This window comes from Galeopterus variegatus, unplaced genomic scaffold (assembly GCF_000696425.1).
Source record: "Galeopterus variegatus unplaced genomic scaffold, G_variegatus-3.0.2 Scaffold3035, whole genome shotgun sequence".
In the NCBI taxonomy this organism is placed as follows: Eukaryota; Metazoa; Chordata; class Mammalia; order Dermoptera; family Cynocephalidae; genus Galeopterus; species Galeopterus variegatus.
The window spans coordinates 70774-83009 of record NW_007729146.1 but is presented as its reverse complement, the minus strand read 5'-3'; the positions used below and the strand labels follow the sequence as shown (position 1 = coordinate 83009).

Genomic DNA, 12236 nt, shown 5'->3' with positions numbered 1-12236 from the left:
TTTGTTTGTTTTTTTTTTTTTAGCTCCCACCAATGAGTGAGAACATGTGGAACTATCTTAATGAAATGCACCAAGTTGAAGTCTTAACTTTAGCCATCTGGACCTGCAGAATGGAGGTGGGTGGCATTGCTAAATCAGCATAAAACTAAGTTCCTAACTGTTGTTTCTACTGTTTTATTGTCTCATTCACTCATAGTGAGTACATTTTTCAAACCTACAAAATTTACTTGTGACCTTTCTAATGGTTTGACTTATTTAAATTTTATTAGAATTTGTAGCATTGAGGACAGGAATATCTAACTCCTAAGGCTGGTATTTCTTCCACAACTGAACTGTACATTTCTTCAGCGCAATGAATTTTTTGTATCACTTTGAATTCTAACCAGCATGGTTCCTTGCCTGTAGTGAGTATTTAATAGCAGTGTCATTGATTGAACACCTACCATGTGCCAAGCCTTTGGCAAATATCAAATATAACATTTACAGTAACCTTGCAAGGCAGATATCTTTCTTTAACATCAAGTTTTAAGTAAATTTAGTGTCATCACACAGTTGGCAAATGGCAGAGCTGGGATTTGAATTCAGATCATCTGAATCCAGAGCCCAAACCCTTCATCATGCTATGCCTCCCGTATCTTAGAAGATGAACTTTAGTGAACCTAAGTGCTGTAGGTTCCCAGATGACAGTGATCTGAAGCATCAGCCCAAAGATGCTTCAAACAGGATAAGAGCTAGTTCTCAGAGATTCAGATATACTTGAAATCCTAGACAGTGATATGGGAACAACTGAAATGTGAATAACAAAAATATAAAGAATATAAAAGAATAGGATAAACTTTTTAAAGTCTGAGTTTTAAAAATGAATCCTGAAATATAGTTCAAATGATACAAAGTAACAGATATGTAGAATAAAGTCTAGAAATTGAATGTACAACATGAGGGCTATAGTTATTAAAATTATATTGTTAGAGATTTTTGTTGAATAAGTAGATTTGAGCTGCTCTTGTCACACAAAACAATAACTATGTGAGATGATAGATATGCTAATCTGCTTCACTATAGTAACCACTGTACTGTCTATATGTATCCCATAATATCTTCTTGTAAACCTCAAATACATACAATAAAACTTATTTAAAAAATGAATACTGAAATGAGAGGAATCTCAGAGATACAACCCAGCTCTCTACTTTTTTATACATTTTTTTGGTTTTTGGCCAGTAACTCTACTTTTATAGGAAAGGACACTGAGGCTCAGAGAGGAGAAGGAAATTGCCCAAGACCACTTACAGCCAAGAGGAGATATTTACACAGGCTAAGGAAGTAGCACTTTCTCTTTTGGTGTAAGAGAAACATCATGGATGTTTTCCAAATTTTCAGGGAAATCAAAGAAACTTTCAGATGATATAATGTACAGTTTTCAATTGTGTATTTTTTTCTAACACTTAGAACATATCCCAAATGCAAATCACATGTCTGGACATCACCGTGTTTACACTGGGTGGTAGCTGAAGTGTGCATGTGATTGATCTAGCAAAGCAGCAGCTGGATATGCAACTAAACAAACCTCTAACCAGCAGTCTTGATGGAAAGACAGGCAGGTATTAGGGACTGAGCTAGACAATACACATCTGCTGTGTGGTTAGGGCTTGCCCACCTCTCAACAAACACTTTCCGTAAACACACTTTACGGCACCCATTTACCTTCTGTTCCTGGAATTTTTTCCATCAAATATGTACTATTGTCATTCTTCTTTTTGTTGCTGACAATGTTTTCCTTCCAAAAATTATTAGGAAAGATTATTAATACCAAGAAACCTAGCTGACAATATGGCCTTATTCTACTTGTCTACGTCCTTGATGTAGAGATTTTAGAGTTAATTTAAGTGTGAGGATTTAGGGAAATGTAGAAAAGGAAAATGACTGTAAGTAATTATGATTTGAAAAGCAAACAATTGAGTTTGGTATGAAAGAATCATGCCATGTGGAAATAGTTAAATTTTGGCCTGTATCTGTAAAATATGTATAAATCAAGGCTGATATAATCCAAACATATTTCCCACTTGGGATATTTCTCTTTAACATTTTCTTCAGTGCAAACCTTCCAAAACCAGAAATAAATCCATAAATCTTCACTTATTTTTCCTTATGTTTATGCAGAATATTAACTTAAAGGAACTTTCTCATCTACTTCCCTGTTGTTCCTGACTATAGCATTTTGACAAATGAGAAGAGCTGGAGAGCTAGTACTGTGTTCACAAATCGATCAAATAGGTTGAACACCCGACCCTGATTCCCGGGCCCAGTCTTGATCTCCCCCATGCTGCACGGCACTCCCCTATTCTCCCACACAATTTTAATTCCAAACTCATTTTACTTCCTACCCAGCAAGTTTAAAAATTATTCCCCTCATGCCAGCTGTTGTATAGTCAATAGTTTTAAACGAATCTTTATAATAGCTTAAGAAAACTTGATTACAAAGCTCGATAGCCTGCAAATCACTCACTGAATCTCGAAACAAAACCAAAAAATTGTGGCTCCTAGGCTTATTGCTTCTTTTTTTTTCTATTGATAACAGAGAGTTTATTGAATTTTGTGATGTTATTTAAAAAATTCTATGATTAGCTTTTATGAAAATCAATTGAAATAGTTAAATTTTTAAAAATGCAACAATCAAAAGACTAATTATATATATTTTTGGTGGTAGATGTTGGTGAATGGCTCATATTTGTACATTCTGGTAGAAGATCTTGTAGTAAAGAATAACACAGAAAAATTTGAGAAAGAAAAAAGAAAGCCACTACTTAAAAATAAATATACACAATAATAATTGTGAAACCACAGAATTATGGCTAAAATGTTTAGAAGTGGTTTTAATTTCCAGTCTATGGTGAAAGTCTCTTTTGATACAAGGGATTTTTTTTGTTTGTTTTTTGTATTCCTACTGCAAAGATGTGGAAAACATTCCATGGTATCAAAAACAGATGTTCTTGAGGGAAATTGTGGTAAAGATGAATCAACACAGTCTTGTGTATACTCATCAGTGTTGTCACAAAGAAAAGAGCAGCAATTTGGGAATCAAATAGATACTTCCTGACGTATGCTTATCCAGGGAGACATAGCATTCAGAATATATGTGTATTAGTTTTTTAGGACTGCTGTAACAAATGATCATAAATGGGGTGGTTTAAAACCATCAGAATTTATTCTTGCATAGTTCTGGAGGTCAGAAGTACAAAATCAAGGTGTTGGCAGGGCTGTGCTTTCTCTGGGACAATAAGGGAGAATCGATTCTTGCCTCTTCCAGCTTTCAGTGGCTGCTGGCTGCCAGTATTCCTTGACTTGTGGCCTCAACACTCTAACCTCTGCTTAAGTGGTCACACGACTTCCTCCTCTTTTGTGTGTCTTCTTCTCTTTGTGCGAATTTTCCTCTCAAAACTCCCTTACCAGGATACATGTGATCGTATTGCGTGCCTACCTAGATAATCCAGGGTAAGGGCCTCCTCTCAAGATCCTTAACTTAATCATGTATTTTGCTATACTCCTATAAGGCAATGTTTTCAGGTCTCAGGGATTTGACGTGGGATCTGTCATTTTTTTTTTGGCCTAGCACAATATGCTTTAGATAAAACTGCAGGGGAGGGCCTTTGGCTGGTCATTACTCATGCTGTCAGCTGCAAATTTTGAGCATGTCTACTGGATGGCCTCTCTCTCTGACCTTACGTGAGATCTGAGACTCATTGTCTCCTAGTGCATTGGTGTGAGAGAGGAGGTAGTCTCGGCATTATCCACGCAACTAGAACCCCACAAGCATCTGTCAGCGATGTGATGCTCCTGTTCATTGAATTGCGTTTGCAACAGAGACAGAAATAGGTCCTCAATAGTGGATGGTTAATGAATATAATATCCTTCCTGAGACTTATTCTAGAATAGTGGTTAAGAGTCTTGAAACATGAGCAAGTGGACAGTAAAATCAATTCACGGAAATGCCTGAAGTCCAAATAACCATATTTGGGAACTTTATGCATTTAATTACCCAAATTTACAAGATCATTGAAGTGAGGGTCAGAGTAAAATACTAGTGTTGAGATGTTGCTTAATATGATGGATGGAAACATGAAGTTAAGGATGAGTTCACATCACCTACACACTTGATGCCTGAGAATAACTACCATGGTTAGAGCTGGTTTTCACACTTCTAGTCCTAGAAGTTCTTTCTACATGGCATATTTTCTTTTCTTTTCTTTTTTTTTTGGATTTCCTTTGTTTGCATGTATCAGAGATTATTCTACTTTAGTCTACATTAACCTTTCTGTTTATATAATGGATATGGAATTGGGAGTTATAAGACCTGCTAGTTGCTAACTGTGCAGCTTGGAAACAATCACTTCCTTTCTCTTGTTCTCAATTTATTCATCTGTAAAATGGGAAACCATGAAAATATCAATCGCATAGGATTAGTGTGTCTATTAAATGAGACAATATGCAAGGAATTGCACTTTATACTGTCCTTACACAAATATTATTACAGTCTTCATATCACAAGGCTACGCTGCTTGGTCGTTTGTCTTTAGCATTCGGTCTAGCACTTAGTTATATGGTCTTGTATTTTTTAAATGTGTAAGTATTTTTCCTTTCCCCTAGATTATTATTTGATGTTTAATAGCACAGATTATGTATTACACGTTTCTTGTACCCACTTTCTCTATGACATAGTGTCATTCAGCCAATAGCAATAGCTCAGTAAGTTCTTACCTGGGTAGAGATAAGAACCTTGGCTGTGGTGCATGAGGCCTGAACACTTGCTCTTTGCTCTATGGCAAAGTTCTCAAACAGTGATGTGCAAAGGAATCACCCAAGGAGCTTGTAAAAGATGACAAAATGACCATTCCCTGGCCCTAACCCAGTAACTATGTTAGCTGACATGAGAAAGAGCCCAGAAATCTGCATTTTAAAATGAAGTCACATGATATGGCTTATTAGTAATTACATTTATATTGTTTTCTCTTTTAAAAAATAAAATTCAAAAAATAAAGAGAAATCACAAAATCTGTGACTTTGTACAAGAGCAAGAAGTCATATTAGGTAAAATTTTAAAGATAAAAATATATCCACCATTTGGACATATGCCTTCTTGTCTTTTTATATAAGGTCTTTTTATGTAACTCTTGTGTAGTGCCTTATTGCTTGTATCTAGGTATTGGTGGTGATGCAAAAGTGTGGGTTCTATCTGCATTCGCACTGGGCAAATGCAATGTCTGCTCCTTGACTACAGGTATTACCCTATGTGTGACTCTTGTCTTCCCAATTGACAAGTTTGCCTGGAATTTTCATCCAGTTTCATAATTCAGTTGCCCTCTCATCTGTAGTTGTAGTTGTAGTTGTGGCCAAGCAATGCACAGTATTCCCACTTGAAGCTGCGGTTCATTTTGGGTAGACTCTTTCAAGAGACTGGGTTTGAACTGATATTTTTAACATATATCCCGACTATTCTGAGCAGGCACTATGAGAAACACTGAATTGGGAGCAGACAAAGAGCCAATTATTCAGATTTCTCTATCAAATAAGCTCCATTTGTTGAACTAGAAGAGAGGAGGTGGTTCAAAAGAAAGGATAGCAGGGAGTGTGCAATAAAAGGTGTTCTTGGATGGGAGGAAATTGAATCTGGAGTTGGTTCACTTGAAACATATCCTGGGAGTTTGATTTTGGAGCAGTGTTGAACATGGTGCCGATATTCTTAGCAGACACACTGGAGGAGCCAGTACCCATTGTGTATCAGCCCCTGCACTAGCTACTGTACGTGGTTCCCTCATTTATTCCTGGTCATTTGCTCTAGTGTCCTGCACCCAGCAGATGCCAACAGATGCCTGACATTCATGTAACTATATTTTACCTAACAGGATAGGTGGTTATACATGTATACTGATCTTGATAACCAAATACTATTGCTATTCTGGAATCACTTTTGGAGATCTGGGTGCAAACACTTAAACATTTTAGGCACAGAGTGAAGCTATTTATGAAGACATGGATGGCAGATAGAGGTTTAGACTCAAGACGTCTTCTACTGGGATTGTTTCTAAGTTATCTTCTTGGGTTTAGAGTAACATGTGGGTGAAGGTCAGCACTATTCCCACCAACCGAGCCTTTGTTAATCCATGACTAGGGGAAATGAAAAAGTCAGAATACATCATCTTTTCATTACCACTAGATCAAGTAGCCAGCCAATAGGATCACAGAACTCGTGGAACATTTGCTGGTAGCTAGCAGATGTGCCATTATGTTAATAATAGAGATTTTTACAGTTGCAAGGGACTCTGGAGGTCATTTTGACTGACTCATTTTGTGCCAGTCCCAGAGAAGTAAAATGACTTCCCTGGGGTCACACAGCTGGTTCCTGGCAGGGTCGTGGCTTCCTCTTTGCCCATGTTCCACCCACTGCATCAGGCTTCTCAGTGAGGAGGAGAGACAGCATGTATTGACTGTGATTTATATGACATACAGTAATGAGGGAACACAGATTCTGTTTCTAAGGTCATATAATCAATAGTGGATGAATAGAGAGAGGTATAAATGCTCTTCCAAAAAGGACATGAAAACAAATGTAAAATAGACAAGAATGAAGGCAGCAAAAGGAGTATATATATGTCTCACTAAGTGAGAGACAGGCGATATCAAGCAGGTGTGCTTTGCAGGGAAACGTTGCCCATCATGGGGAAACATGAAAAATCAAGCAATTATATAACGTGTGTGCCAGCTAGAGGAAAGCTTTGCTCTTGAGAATATCAGACCCAGGAGGTGGGAGACTGGTGGGTGGATAAAGGGACAGAGGAAATAACTAACATTAACAGAGGACTTGAACCCCCAGAGAGGTCAGGCTGTATTAAATTGGGACTTACATTAAATCTTGAGTTACTTGTCTGCCTGGATCGCTTTTCTGCCAGCAGATCTTTGACTGTGTGCTTCACTCTCACACCTTGATACACTCGTTTGCTGTAGTCTCCTGGGACTTAAGCAAATGGAATAGTCACAATCAGATGCAGATGGAGTAATTAGGTTAACCTCTCCAGGGACATATTCAAGGGCTGATAATTGGGCTATTTTCTCATTAGAATGACAGAATTCTTGAATATGAAGTGGTTTTAATAGAGTGGCTTCAATAGCATCCTGTCTCCTGGTGCTTGATAGAGATTCATCCAAGCTCTGCTTGAAATAAAAAAATAAATCACTATTTCATCTGCTACACAACAGGTCTTCAAAGTACCCTCCTTCTTGTACTCTAATTTCTCAAGATTTACAATTTATGCTTTAATCACAAGATAAGGGATTGAATGCAACTTGAAATAATGTTTCTTACTATAAGAGGTAAGAGTTAGATTTGCATAATTCAGCGTACAGAGAGACAGTATTCCTACCCATCATATTTGAACCTAATGTGAGTAGGCAGGTCAACTGGACTGTTAAGAAGATTATGTTCCTAAGAAGTAAGTCATTTTTTATCTTTTTACTGCATGAAATAAGTGTGTTTTGGTTTTGAAAATATGATCATGATTCAACATGATGAGTTGCTGCTCTGAAACTAGGTCAAGGATAAGGGAAGAGTTATTCATTTATTTAACAAATATTCTTTGAGCGCTTACCGAAGATATTATAGTGCTTGGCAATTTACCTGCATTATTTCACTCAATTCATTTTATAGATGAGGAAACTGAGGTCTGGGGCTAAGTTATTTGCCACTGGAGATGTGAAGGAGAGCTGCTAATAAACCATAGAGCTGAGATCCAGACTTAGGTCAGTTTGTAAAACTCATAATAAAAATAATTTGTTATTTTCACCATGAGAAAATTACAGAGAGGTGACAGATTATAGAGGAAAACATTTTCCCAATGTTCTAAAATTGGCCACATTGCTTCTAGGGATAGTGAGCTCCTTGTCACTGAAGGTGGTCAAGCCATGACAGAAGAACATTTTGTTTGGACTATTCAAGAAAGCATTTATGCACTGAATTAGTGGTTGAACTAATTTTGAGATTTTAGCAGTTGAGGAATTTTAAGAGATTTTCTAGCTCTGAAATTGTTCTGTAGTAGGTTGGATGGTTTTAATACATTTTAACTGAGGTGTGGCTGGCTTACCAGCAAATTCTGCTGGTACAGAATCCAGCATCAGTGTGTATGGCAGAACACATGAACATACTCAAATAGGAGTATATGTATGAGACACATAAAAAATATTCTCTAATCTGGTTGAATTTGTAGATAGCCTAGGATACATTCATTTATGAGTCAAACTGCATTACAAAAAGAACACGAGGAAGGAAGAAAGGAAGACACTAAAGCTACAACCAGAGGCAGGGTGGTGCATTGGATAGAGCAGTTGCTGGTCCCAGGGTCAGTGCCTGCACAGTCACATTAGTCCCTGACTTGGGAAAACTACAGTATCTCAGCCCCATTCTTCATGTGTAAAATGGGTATAATAATCTTTTCTTAGCTGACTTCAGAGTTTTATAAGAAAAAAAAGATATGCATATGAAAGTGCTCTAAAAACTACCAAGTTTCTTACAAAACAAGGAGAAAAGCAAAAATATCTAGATTCTGAGACAAGGTATTATTTTATTCAAATAAACTCACATGCAACCTGATTTCAGCAACACATAGTTATTTGAATGGTCCTTTGGGTCTAATTTTGACAGAGTTTGGTTTATATGTCTTTTAATTAAAGAGGCTTGCCATACTTCTTTCAAATCATCTCAAATTTAAAACTTAATGATCTTATGTTTGGTCTAAAGGAATCTAAGTGTTGCTTTTAGAATTGTGTGATGCTTCATCTTTTGGAAAAGCCTAAGACAACGTTTATTCAATTATTTATTGAGTATTTTCTATGTGTCAGAACTAGGGATACAAAAGAACTCATGGGGAGAGAAATACTTTAAAAATCATTGTAATGTAAATGTGCTATGGTTCAACTGGAAGTATGCGTAGGACATTCACAGAAACAGAAGATGCATTGTCACCTCTTTGTGGGGACGAGGAGGGAGTCAGGGAAGGCAAGGTGATGCCTGAAGCTGAGGCTTAAAGGAAGAGTTGGGGGTGTGTGGTGATGGCAGAATGGACTAGAACATTCCAGGTATAGAGGGTGGCATGGGCCAAGGCCTGGAGGCAGGAACAGAAAGAGGTGTGCCATGAGCACCAGGTGGTAGGAATTGAGGCTGGGGAGATGAGAAGGGCTCAGTCATCGGTCGTGATGTTTCTGGGATGTGAAGGAGTTGGACTTCATCCTGTCTGCAATGAGCCACTGGAGGCTTTTAAGCAAGGGAGTGGTGTGGTTAGATTTGCATTTGAGATTGACTTTTCTGGCAGCTGTGTGGAGGGTGGATTTGAGATTCACAAAGCCACAGGGAGATCAGTCTGGACGATGCTGAAATCATTCAGGCAAGAGGCAGTGGATTCTGAGTGATGGGAGATGGGAGGGTAAAGGAGAGGGAAGATTTGGGGGTGATTCTCAAGTTTCCACCATGGGATTGCTCTGGGTATAGAAATGTCACAGCCATTGTGACATGGATGGTAATAAAACCAGGAAAGAGTATGAAATTTCTTGGGGGGAGTGTTTGAAAGATAAAGTCACATGATAGCACACACAGAAAACAACAATATATGTCTGGCACACTGGGATAAACAGGCTAGGCCACTCCGCAGGGCTGAGAGGATCAATAACTTGGGAATGCCTAATAACACTGATTCCCAACACTGGTTGGGCAGCTCTAGACTAAATGATTAAAGTTGGAAGCCTGAGGAACATTTACATTTGAAAGGCTGTCAGAGAAAGAGAGAATTTATGAAGAAGATTAAGGAAGAATGGTTGGAGAAGAATCGGGAAAAGACAGGGAATAAGGCATCATAGAACTCAGGGGAAGAGATTTCAAGGAAGAAAGAAAAAGTACCAGTGCATGCAGCAGAATGGTACAGGAAGATAAGGACAGAAAAGCATCCACTGCTTTCAATTCAGTATTGGTGTTGACCTTAGCAAGAGCGATTCTGGGTGTGGGGTGGCTAGAAGCCAGCTAACAATCTCAAAGCAGGAGGTGGAGACAGGGAAGGAGGCTATCTCTCTTTGAAGTTTGAATGAGAAAGGGAATCAAAAGATTGGATGACAATTGGAGAGAACTACAGTGTCAAGGAGAGGTTTGCTTATGTTTTTATATCTATTTATGTATTTATGGGTTGGAGAGAGTTGAGGATATTTAAACAGGGCAGAGGGAAGGACTAAAGGTTTAGGAAAGAGGGAAAAAATGATGGGAGGAGGTCTTGAAGAGGAAGAAAGAAACTGGCATCAAGGGCATAAATTGGCCCTCAACCCTTGAGGCTGGAATAAAGAAGGGTGGGGTGTGGATGGGGGGTGGGGTGTGGATGGGGGGTGGGGTGTGGGTGGGACAAATAACCACATAGTGATCAACAGAGGAATAAAACTCGTGAGATGGCAAATAACCAGATCAAAACTTCTGAAGTTTTGTCATAAAACAGTTAGTCTTATTTACTAGTTGGCACCAACTTAGTGCAAAGTATGGGGTTATATGCCACAGGGGATGCAAAATAAGTTTAGAACACGGAGCAGATGTCCTCAAAGAGATCCTGCTTTAGTGAGAGAAACAAGAACTTTCACATGTGAAAGAGCAGGGGAGGGGGAAGAGAACACTTTGGGCTGTTGATGAAAGTTTTGTGGGAAGGGATGGGATTCAGACTGGGCTTAGAAGGATGTGAGTAGCTTAGGTGTGGGGAGAAAGGCCTTGTAGACAGCAGGCATGCATGAGCAAGAGCAGAGAGGGGGGAAAGAGCAATGCAAGTGTGGAAGTGGTAAGGAGCTGGTGTAATTGGAGCTACTAGGTTTAAATGCCATCTGTGTGTAGATGAATTTCAAATGGGTCTCCTCAGCCCAGACTACACTTGGATATTCAGATACACCTGGATGCCCAGTAGTCATCTCAAACCCCACACCTCCAATCTAAACTCTATTCTTCCCTTTCATATTTGCTTTATCTAAGCTTCCCTATCTCAGTTGATGGCCATTGCATCCTTCTGATATCTCAGTCCCAAAGATAGAGAGCAATCTTTGAGTCCCCTCTCCCTTATGTTTCACAATACATTATTTAGGAATTCCTGAAGGTGTTACCTACGAAACAGATCCAGCATCTGCCAACTTTCTTCACCTCCACTGCTAATATCCAGGTCCAGCCTAGTGCCATCTCTCATGTAGATTACTACAGTAGCCTTTTAACTGGCCTCCGTGCTTCCACCCTTCACCCTCACCTCCAATCTATTTTCAACACGGCAGCCAGAGTGATCCTTTAAAAAATGAAAGTCCATTTGTGTCACAGCTCTGCTCTGAACCCTACAATGGTTCCCCTTTTCACACAGAGTAAAAGCCAAAGTGCTTACAATGGCCCTATATGACCCTGTTCCCTGAGACCTTGGTTCTTATCTCCTAAAATGCTCGCCCTGCTCACTGTAATCCAGCCAGATCCTGAAATGCACTGCGTGCACCTCTGCCTCAGCACCTTTGTGCTCAGTCTCATTATCTGGAATATTCTTCCTTCCCCCATCCACATGGCTAAATGCCCGTGTCTCCTTCAAGTCTTGGCTCAAATGTCATCCTTTCAATGAGAACATGCTTAAAGTTGCATTTTTCCCGTAAAACATTCCTGATCCTTCTTATCATGCTCTACTGTTTCTTTCTGTGTTTCATTTGTCAGTTCATGATGCCATATATGATTTTCTTATAGAGTGGGTTTGTTTATCGTCTGGTAAAACATTCCTGATCCTTCTTATCATGCTCTACTGTTTCTGTGTCTCATTTGTCAGTTCATGATGCCATATATGATTTTCTTATAGAGTGGGTTTGTTTATCGTCTGTCTGCTTCTTGCTAGAATGTAAGTTCCACGAGGTTGGGGCATTTACCTGTTTTTACTCACTGATGCATCCCAAGTGCCAGTGCCTGCCACATAGTAGGCTTTCAGTAAATAGTTGTTGAGAGCATTTTTTTGGGGGTTGAGAATAGTGAAAGTATCAAAGGTCTTAAAAGCCTGACTGTAAAAATTTATGCCTTATGTTGTAGGTGATGGAAACCACTACGTTTTTTGAACAGAAGAGTATTATGACTTTTACCATATTTCTTGGGAGATATGGAATAATTTTTAGATGGTTAATCTGAGAGTAGATCCTAGAACGAGCTGACAATGAGAAAG

The 12236-nt window shown here is 38.9% G+C and overlaps 1 protein-coding gene across 1 annotated transcript in view; it reads right to left on the bottom strand.

Moving 5' to 3' along the window:
* Positions 1–7004, bottom strand: part of LOC103599633 (chromosome unknown open reading frame, human C11orf53) — a 29437-nt gene extending 22433 nt beyond the window's left edge. The window contains exon 1 of the mRNA XM_008583780.1: positions 6900–7004. The gene's annotated coding sequence lies outside the window, so the exon portion shown is untranslated. The remainder of the gene's footprint in view (positions 1–6899) is intronic.
* Positions 7005–12236: the final 5232 nt, after the last annotated feature.